The 9,422-nt window shown below is 39.9% G+C and overlaps 1 protein-coding gene across 2 annotated transcripts in view; it reads left to right on the forward strand.

The window, feature by feature from the left end:
- The window catches only part of oxr1a (oxidation resistance 1a), a 199,495-nt gene that overhangs the window by 544 nt on the left and 189,529 nt on the right, over positions 1–9,422 (forward strand). The window lies entirely within an intron of this gene.

Raw genomic sequence — 9,422 nt, forward strand, 5'->3', positions numbered from 1 at the left:
GGAATTAGAGGAGCATTATTTATTAGTACCAGAGCAGATTAAAAATAGAATTAGGCAGCTTGCATGTACCATAAGGTCACTACAGACTTTCTTCTGATATTATACAAAAGCCTTGAAATAGAACACTACTTCCAGAAATCATAAATATGTGCCATTATAAATACAGCAAGCAAGTATTGTTATAAAGTGAAGATTTTTTTTAAATGTTTACCTTCTTTCATCTTCTGCAAATGTTATCTGAGCCCACTGTTAATCTGTGGGTGTGAAAAGTTCACTCCTCAGCACCTAGGAAGCTCCGAGGAGTTGTGTGGTCAGTGCGGCCCAAAGTCCCACTGCAGACTAGTAGCTAAGCCCATTACACCACTGCATAAGGTCAAATGAGCTTCCACCAGGGTAAGAGGAGGGGATGCCTGTACTATGGATTGTTCAGGCTTTGTAGTCTGTTATTATACACCCCAGTAAAACATATCAGTCCAGTGGAGTCAGCACGTTCGGGTATGGAGCTGAGAGGGGAGCTGTATCCTTGTCTAGAGACACACTGTGCTCTGCTTATGCACAAAGTAGTTCGTTCAAAGTTGTGGTGAGGTGTTCAAGGTCTGTTCTGAACAGAGAAGGAGATGTGGAGGAGTTGACTGTTACAAGTTGTGAAAATGAATCACTGTGTGTGTTTCTTGTGCTTTAGTCTCAAAGATTTTACACATTTTCAACATGTGCTGTCTTAGTCTTAACTTGTCAGTGATCAGTAAAGCACTTTGAATTGCACTAACTTGTACAAAATATGCTTTACAAGTAAAACTTAATTGATTGATTGGACTGATTTAAACTGAATTGTAACCTCATACGACGAACTAAAATTCCATTTGTCGAAAAATCTCTCATGTTTAAAAAAGCGTCTGTGGCTCAGGAGGTAGAGTGGTCGGCCCCTAACTGGAAGATTGGCCGGTCGAGTCCCGTTCTGCCCAGTCCACATGTCTGAGTGTCCTTGGTTGGCTGACTCGGTTCTGTACCAGAGACAAATTCCTTGTGTGTGTAACATACTGGGCCAGTAAAAGTGATTAAAATGAAAAACATCACCTTTGACACTACTGTAAAGAATGGCAATGACGGACACATACACTTATGTGCGCACACACACACTTCTTGGATGGTGACTCATGAATGAATTATGCATGGTCCTGCTGGGTTTGATAAACCTTCACCCTACCATCATAAGTGGGTGCTTGCTGTGACCAATTGATTACTTTATTGAGATTCATGTTGATGAAACTGAACTTTATTCACTTAGCAGAAATGATTACATACATGTTATCTGATAAAGAAACAAATTCACTTAGTCGACATCTAGAACAAATGGTTCCTTCTCTGTACTTCAAGTATATCAAACTGCTTTCATGCTTTGGATGTTTTTTTTTGTTTGTTTTTCCTGTGAATAAGCTAAGGCTGTAAAGGATGAGGTCTATATTTATCAAATTGACCACAACAAAATTCACTAGCCTGCTAATTGATCTATGAAAGGCTCAGAAGCCATGTGGTGTTTTAACAGATGCATCTATCTCATCTATCTCTGCAGCCGCATTAACACACACACAGAGCTCTCAGGTAGAGTGAGGAACCTCTGTGCTTCCCCGAGGAATATAGACAAACACTGAATTACTTACATCACATCTGACTTGTTGCCAGGCAGTGTTTCCTACTTGGTGGGAAATTAGTTTCAGTATTTAGCAGTTGCTGTTTTTATACCCTTAAGTGAGGTGTTTCCAGTGACAGTATTTAGTACAATCTGCTTTTACAGTGAGCTTATATAATATGAAGGTAAATTAGTTCTACTATATAGCCCTGAGTGTCTCCATGCACACATAAGTGCTTCCATGGGGATTTTGTGGTGAAGTATGTAAAAATAACTGATCCTGGAAAAACATTCCCTCTGGGTCATAGTTGTTCTATAGTAGTGCCATGTATCCAGTGAGGAAGTTGTATGTTACATCTGTAATTCATACTCTGTGCTTCTCCAGTGGTTCTTGAGAACTTTTAATCGAAACAGACCGGAGGGGCCCACCATCACTGGTGGAGACCGAACCTTAAATCTGCAGCTATTGTATGACTGGCTCGTACCATATTCAAACCCTCCCTTGAACTCAAGAATTTTTAGAAACTGTTACCATAAAAAGAATACAGAAGTACTGTACTTCAGGTACAATGACGTTGTGGGGTGCCATGTGAAAATGATAATCCTAAACTAGACAGCACTCAGAGAGAGTGCAGACCTCAGCCAAGGGAACTCAATTTCCCCCTAGTACCATTACACCTAAAAGCAATATTACCATGACAGTTTGACCCTCATGATATGATTTCTTGAGCGTGAAAACCTACCGCTGGCATTTGGAATTACATTGATATCACTATTAGTTTGAATGTTATTCAAGAAAAATCATAAACATGTGCGATAACTAAATGTCCCAAAAACAAAATAAATGTCCCAGGCAGACTGGTATAACAATGTGTACTTACAGTCCTTCATAAATGCCCTCTAATCACACAGTATGGTTGCATGTAAGTTCACTTTCCAACGTGCCTCCTGCTATCACTATGGGGCATTCACACATGCACAAAGTATTTGTCACTGGGTCCCATAGGGGTGATGTTTTTTCATAGGCCAACCTGGAAGTTAGCGTCATTGTTTACAGTTGGGTAGGTGATTGTAGTAATAAGTCTGAAGTTGAAGTTTTAGGCCTGTGACACACCAAGCTGACAGTCGGCCATCAGTGAGCGTCTGTGAGGGCTTGTCTTTCTGTTGTGTCCCAGACCATTGAGACTAGTCGGACCCTGTTGGCGGCCTTTTAGCCGATTTGGCGTGTTGAATCGGTGTCAGCCCGTCAGACCTAATTGGTGAGAGAGACCACTCTGACTGGCTATTCACTTTAGTGAATCAGTGCACAAGATGAGAATGGTTTGGGAAAGCCCCTTCAGCCTGTTGCTGTAGTACCCTTGATTTCACACAGTTATTGCAGTTTCTCCTTGTTTTTTGCCTCCATGACCTCCTTTCTTCTTCCACAACCAAAAGACCAAGGGCAGAGAGCGCCAGTGTCATTTGCAACTTCTTTTCAGACATATTTTCAGTTAGAAGCAGTTATAAAAAGCAGCTGTGTTGAACAAGAGCTGCTTTCTTTATGCTTGCATTTCTGCTGTTTAGCTCTTCTTTCTCTTTCTAAATGGCGAGTACAGATTCCACCACCTGCTGTTAGGGGGAGTTATTTCTCTTATGCAGGTGAAGAACATAGTTGGCTGTTGGCTGTAGTCTGTGTGGTGTGTTCATGTGCCACCTTTTCGACCCGAATGGCATAGACAAAGGCAGCGTGAGGTGATGCAACAGATGGCTTACATCGCTGCTAGTTCTTTTACTTCAGCTTGGTGTGTCTCTGCCCTCCTGAGGACAGGAGGATGCAGTACTCATAATGTGCAATTGAAACACCGGTGTCCTCACAGACAGACTACTGTGCTCTGAATGAGATGTAGTTGCCTGCTAATAGAGCTAGTTTTGTCTGCTAACAAGTACTCACATCTCCAAAAACGTCAGAACAAATTCTAAATTGGCAATACTTGGATACACTGACCAGATACGATCAATCTAAGTGGTTACTTTGTTGCCTGGAAAACAATGTCAAAAATAATAAAATGGCATTATACTAGTCCTACAGATGAAAATCACAACAGCATTGAGCCTGGCTCAATATCTCTGCCATCACTATCTAGGATAAAGAAGAATAATCAGTTGTTCTGTGGTCCATACCCTACCTCTCCAAAAAATGCTATTAAAATTCATTCATTACTTTTTGAGTTAAGCTGTTAAAAAATAAACCAACAAACGCTAGCAAAAAGATTACCCCTGCCATTGAATGTAAGTCTCTAAAAGAGAGTTTACCAGCAACCAAAATCACCTTCCCTATGATCATGGACCAAAGTCTGGACTCAGTTAAGCACATTGTTCTTTGGCTTTGTGAGGACTTTTTAGTTGGCTTGTCTCAAAAAATTGTATTTTACAGGCCAAAAATGTCTATATGGTAAAACCTTCTGAAATATGCTGAAATCGGTGATCACAATGCAGGCTGCTGTTCATTCTTTACATTGCTTTTAAAGAGAGAGCAGTTTACATAGCTAGTAATATCAGTATTCTGCAGTAGAACACAGGCTGATATTCTGTAATATTTTCTCAATTAATTGATTAATTGTTTAATCTATAAAAAGTCAGGAAATAGTGAAAAATGCCTATTAAATCTTCCCAAAGCATATGGCGCTGTCTTTAAATGTCTGTTTTTGTTTAACATAGTCACTTTTATTGCAACAGTAGATCTAAAACTAAGACAAATTTTTATTTAACTGAAAGTTTATCATTTGCTCCAAAAAAAAAAAGTATGAAAACTGCCTGAGACAGTTTTCAAGCTGGGGTCTTGCTTCCTTTCACTGATAGTCCAAAACCCAAAGATTCTCAGTTTAAAACTGTTGCCGCCTAATTGTTGCAGTTCTCCTTAAGTGATGTTCTTTGCTTAAAATGTACTGGTATTAAGTTTAAATGTAGTAAAAGAAGTACCCCCCAGTTGTGGCAAGTACTGTTGCTGCATATACATTTGACTTCAGCCTTGGTGCAGCAAAAAATGCTAAATGAAGACATTTATTATGCCCTTTTTTAAGATTAGCAATTATTAGTCTTTCACAGACTGTATTTTTAGATAATGCTCAATTTTTTTTAGAAGAAAGAGTAGTGTAGTGTTGCAAAGCATTAATAGATAGGGGGATACAGACGGAGTTGAGGGATGGACGAGCATCCACAAGAAAGCAATTAGATTATACCAAGGACAGTGACACAGTGATTTGTTGCCTTCTGTTGAAATGCGATTCCAGGAATCCAGCTGAAAATTCATTTTAAAGCTTCCAAGAAATGCATTCTTCCATTATGTTGCTTTATGCGTCCATACAGGCTTCAGACATTGTTTACCAAGATGCTTCCAGGCAGATTGATGATGCTATGCTACTTTAATGCTTTGTGTGAGGTGTGGTTTGTTGTAAATGACTTGTGTTTGCATGTGTCTATGTTGATATGGATTCACAGAGAAGGTTCCACTTATCCAGAATGATTTTACATTGTATCTAAAACTAAGCTGTCGTCACTGAGCCAGACTACAGGCCATAAATCAGCTCCCTCCAACCTTCCCTCATTTTGGTACAAATGCCTTGAGGAATTTTTTGTTTTCACACCCCTCTCTGTGTGATTTTCATCTCTTTTGTCTAGCCGCCCCACCGTTTCCCACCATCTAATGATGATCAAAAGAGACTTATGGAGGATAAACCTTAGCAGTCCATTAAAAAAAAAAGAACAGGGGAATAATAGGATAGGATGAACATGTAGTGGCCATAGGATGTTGCTTACCTGGTAGTGGGGCAGGCCTGGTCTGGGTCTATATTAGCTTTGCCTACAGCACATACATTAAACGGTGCCATGGGACTCGTTGGAGGATTATAGAGGATTTGCCCTTCTAATCCTCAGAAACCCAGTCTAGTGACCCCTTAATGTCTCTTCCTCCACTTCCTCCTCCATTGAGGAGAGCAAATAACCCTATTTGATTCTCTTCTCCCACTCTGCTTGGCCCATGATGCATGGGGGGGGGCATGTGATCCACGTCACTGCTTATACTGTAGCAACAGGACAAAGGATGGGATAGGAACTAGTTGCAGGTTGAAGTTTCATAAAGCAATTAAATCTGTATTCCTTGAATGGATTTGAGACAGATGAATCTGGGCTCATCTCCCACTGCTCAGGGTGACATTTTCAAATAAATCTGCACATTTCGGTGATGACACTTATCTTCCAAATAGGTGTCAAGGTAAATTAAGGGTGTGTTCTGAGTGGCTGTATCCCTTGTGAATGGAGTGATAATGTGACAGCTAGATGACAACCATCACAAAACATGAGCCACATAACTTGATGGGGAGAAGGCAATGCTGCCAGCAAACTAAAATCTGATTTGGTCCCATCACTTAAGTTGAGCAAACATTGCCTTTGGTTCCACTTGGGACACTGCTTGAAACCCAGTTGAGTCAAAGCAAGGGGATGGAGTCATTTTTGATTGGCACTCCATGGACATTTGTCTCTGTCAGCGCAATATCATATAGGGACATGACTCAGCAGAGAGCAGCCCCCCCAACCTAAATGTCTTTAACTCAGACTGACAGTGTTCTAGCTCCCGTACATAACTTGCCATGAGCTACTCTGCTGGAAAGCTGTGTGTTTCCTTTGTTTGTTTGTTTGTTTGTTTTTAATACCACTGTCATCATCGTGTGCAGCTTCCCTGTACATAGAAACCTCAGAAACACTCAAACAGAAATAAATCAGCAAGGAAGGCAGAGGTTTATTTTGAGTAAACGGTAAACTCTGAAGACATTCTCAGTAGTCTTCCTGTCATAATCTCATGGTTCAGTGTTTTTTCTGAGTATAATGATGTTACATTAGCAGAGAGTCATCATCCCTAGTGTGAGGAATGACTTTGTTGGCCCTTGTGTCAATATTTCTTTAAGTGGTTTATTTTTTCGTAGACCTGCATCAGCTTTAACAGAGCTACAGTCATATTTTTATGTAAAGTGCAGGAGATACTAGTGCTGCACATGTGGGCTTGAAAAATGAAGCAATTGGAGAAAATGTTCAAAATAGGAACTTTCTGGGATTAAACAAAGAGTAAAGGTGTGGACAGCTTCTATAGGCCAATACTAAATCCACAGACATGAGAGCGTTTCAAACTTCTTCATAAAGTCAATAAACCTGTTCCCCAAAATATCAAACTATTCCTTTAAGGTTTGTTAATTACCACCATCATATCTCATAGTTTCTATTTCAGACCATTGGTTTGACAGGAAGCTCACTTTACAAGCACACTTTTTAAAATCTTGTTATATTGTATTTTAAATTCTTTATTGGACTGGATTCATACTTGTACTCATAAAACATACACAATAAACTCAGCCACTGTCTGCTCGTATTCTGTTTAGTGGAATTGGTAATTTAAGAAACTTTTATAGTCTTCCATATTTTAACCTCATTACAGTGGCATTCCCATAGGCATAAGTAGAGGGTCTAATATCACCCAAAGAAAGCAGTCTGTAAGTGATAGGGCTGTTATGATACAGGCTAGAATGGGCCTCTTGGTGCTCTATTAGATGGTGGAATATAAGGAAGGAAACTGATGAGTTCAGATGTTAGTTGCTTTGAGCCCCTAAACATGTAAAGTATGAGCAGATTTTCTAAATCATTCCAGTTATTAACATGTATCTAAGTCATATCTGTTGTCATTCTTAGGTCTAAGTTTAATGTTCCATATAGGAATACAGTTAAGGCTGCATGATGCTTGTAAACAAGATAAATCCATTATCCGAAACTGGGAAAATTTACGTTGAGATTATTCGTTTGCAAGACAAATACAAAAGAAATAATTCAACTGAATTGACCTCAAGCATATTGCAGAGTTCCTACGGGAGATGCAGACAAGATGCCCCCTGAGAAGATTAGCCCAACGCAAATATGAAAGTCAAAAATGAAGAGAGGGTGTTTACTCATTGCCCAGTAATCAACTCAGCATTTCCATAATGGCATTGTGTTTCCTGCCAGGGTAATGTGACCGCTATTAGTTCAGGAAACGTATTGCAATCAGGCTCTGTGTGTGCCACCAGAAACAGCAGAGGAAATGAACTGGGGAGAAACTAGACATGAGGGACTGGACAAGCTGAAATGTAAACAGTGGTGAGGTATCGACATCGGAACAACCAGGGGACGGGGAGGAGAACAGCAGGGAAGATGAGTCATATTACTGCAGCAAACCAGGCCCTGATTGAAATGCCACTGCAGCTATTGGATGCACAGATGGTTTTTAGGCTAGATTTAGATTTTGGCCGACCTATATTGGAATTTATTACTCAGCAAATAGTTGTGATTTCAAATTACGCACCGGTTTCTCTTCAGCTCTTCAGTGAATGCTGCACTTTGAGCTCTCATACATTATTGTAAGAAAACACATTTTTTGTATTAAAATAAAAAAAAAACTGGCATTTTTACACGCCGAGCCATCTTGTGCAGTTGCATGATGTCAGGAAACTGTTCAGCAAGTATCAATACAGTCAAGATAAATTGTATAAATTATACATAATACTAAAATATTTCTGCAGTCACAAATCAGGCTGGACTTGCATTGCTTATAAAATAATATGGCAGCTCTTATGTGTTTTATTATGTTTCTGGTGTTGTGTTGTTTTTTTCATGACTCTTACTGATTTAGCTGCATGCTGGGCTTACCAATCCTGCCCCTGATCAATACTCTCCTTCTGTTCACTCTCTGGATTTCATCCAGGAATCAGTGCAACCCATATCTTTATTCACTTTGACAGTCATTCATAAAATAGTAGTTGAAACAGCGAATAGCGTATACTGTATATTAACTTGACTGAGATTGCATTTGGACTCGTGTGTCTTCAGTTGGTCGTGTTTACAGTACACTGGATACATGCTTAGCTCATCTTTGTCTTGTGTGAAATAGCTATGTCAGCCCTGAGCTTAATGCTGCCTGTGAACACATCACCACTGTGTCACTGTTGTATGGTCCTCAGCATTCATCAGAAGTGCAGACCCGGCGATACCTGCTGTCCCTGTGTCTGTCTGAGGGATTCGTCTCAATCCATTACATGCTTGGATGCTGATAGTGTTTGTCAGGATGCTCTGCACTCCCAGAGACAATTAGGCTGAATCACAAGGCTGGCTTAATGAAGCTCAACAGGACAAATATCAAACAAGGGTCTTTTTCCATAGAGATAGAAGTAGACAAGATGCATTCATGTCAGAGGGAACCACATGGCTTCAATGGTGCACAGTTTTGGTGTAGGTTTATGCACTGGTTAAAGTTCAGAAAGACATATAAACAAATACTGTATGTAGCTACAAATGTTACATGAAACATACACTGATGAGCCATAACATTATGACCACCTGCCTAATACTGTTTACATAGGAGTCAGTGTGGCAGTTGGTTGGCACTCGTGTCACTCTGCAGCTCACTGAGCATCTTCTGTGAATCCATTTGCTTCCACAGTTCTACTGTCAGGAACAGATGTGTCTACAATTCAGTGAAAAACTTGTGTAAAAGGAGTGAAAACTGTGGTTGTGAGGACGAGTTAGAGAGAATCTTTTAGACAAATTCATCAGCCTCACCACTCTAGGTGTGATATCACCACTACAGCCCCTGACTCTTTCTCTTCATAGAGACCAATGGACAGTATTTCTCATTTTCAGCCATTTTAACAAAGATTCAAATAAATTTTAATCTTTTGAAAAGTACAAATGGAAGTTAAAAGTTTAATCTATAGTAGGTCAACCTCATCATCAGTGAGCC

Source organism: Monopterus albus, unplaced genomic scaffold, assembly GCF_001952655.1.
Source record: "Monopterus albus unplaced genomic scaffold, M_albus_1.0 scaffold116.1, whole genome shotgun sequence".
In the NCBI taxonomy this organism is placed as follows: Eukaryota; Metazoa; Chordata; class Actinopteri; order Synbranchiformes; family Synbranchidae; genus Monopterus; species Monopterus albus.